At 52.5% G+C, this 961-nt stretch overlaps 1 non-coding gene and 1 pseudogene across 1 annotated transcript; both read left to right on the top strand.

The window, feature by feature from the left end:
- Nucleotides 1–224: 224 nt before the first annotated feature.
- LOC123964734 lies at nucleotides 225–375 on the top strand (annotated as a pseudogene).
- Nucleotides 376–628: 253 nt separating this feature from the next.
- On the top strand, nucleotides 629–792 carry LOC123964733. Its single transcript, XR_006823521.1, has one exon. It is a non-coding gene; the product is annotated as a U1 spliceosomal RNA (small nuclear RNA).
- Nucleotides 793–961: the final 169 nt, after the last annotated feature.

Here is a 961-nt window from a genome sequence, read left to right as displayed (position 1 = left end):
CCGGGCTGCGCGCACAGTCTGTCAGCGTATGCTTGCGGCAGTGTAAATGTTCACGGGCCCCCGGTTCCTTTGGCAGTTTGCCCAGAGAGTGGCAGCGTGTTGAGTAATGCCCAGGGTCCCGATGGCCGCAAGAAGGGGGTGTGTCCTTTTAGGTGGGACAAAATGAATTGCGTGTTGGCCTCTCTGAGATTGTTCTTTCTTTGTGCAAGAAATGTCCTCCAGACATGCTTCCATTGCTAGCATGCTTAGGTTTTAGGCTTTTACGCGGATGTGTTTGCTTTTTCAGAGACAGAAAGACACTGCGAATTCCCCAAATGTGGGCATCTCGACTGCATAATTTGTGGTAGTGGGGGACTGCGTTCGCGCTCTCCCCTGTTATTATGTCAAAGGAAAAGAAAGGACATATGAATTGCGTGTTGGCCTCTCTGAGATTGTTCTTTCTTTGTGGAAGAAATGTCCCCCACGCATGCTTCCATTGCTAGCATGCTTGGGTTTTAGGCTTTTCCGCGGACGTGTTTGCTTTTTCAGAGACAGAAAGACTCTGACCTCTGGGATTATGCGTTGTAGGCACCCTCAGCCAGAGTGCTGTGTCTGGGACCGACCACCCTGTCTCTGACACTTTCAACTCATACTTACCTGGCAGGGGAGATACCATGATCAAGAAGGTGGTTCACCCAGGGCGAGGCTTAGCCATTGCACTCCGGTTGTGCTGACCCCTGCGAATTCCCCAAATGTGGGAATCTCGACTGCATAATTTGTGGTAGTGGGGGACTGCGTTCGCGCTCTCCCCTGTTATTATGTCAAAGGAAAAGAAAGGAGTCCCGGGCTGCGCGCACAGTCTGTCAGCGTATGCTTGCGGCAGTGTAAATGTTCACGGGCCCCCGGTTCCTTTGGCAGTTTGCCCAGAGAGTGGCAGCGTGTTGAGTAATGCCCAGGGTCCCGATGGCCGCAAGAAGGGGGT

Source organism: Micropterus dolomieu, unplaced genomic scaffold (assembly GCF_021292245.1).
Source record: "Micropterus dolomieu isolate WLL.071019.BEF.003 ecotype Adirondacks unplaced genomic scaffold, ASM2129224v1 contig_5045, whole genome shotgun sequence".
In the NCBI taxonomy this organism is placed as follows: Eukaryota; Metazoa; Chordata; class Actinopteri; order Centrarchiformes; family Centrarchidae; genus Micropterus; species Micropterus dolomieu.
This window is presented reverse-complemented; position numbering and strand designations above follow the sequence as displayed.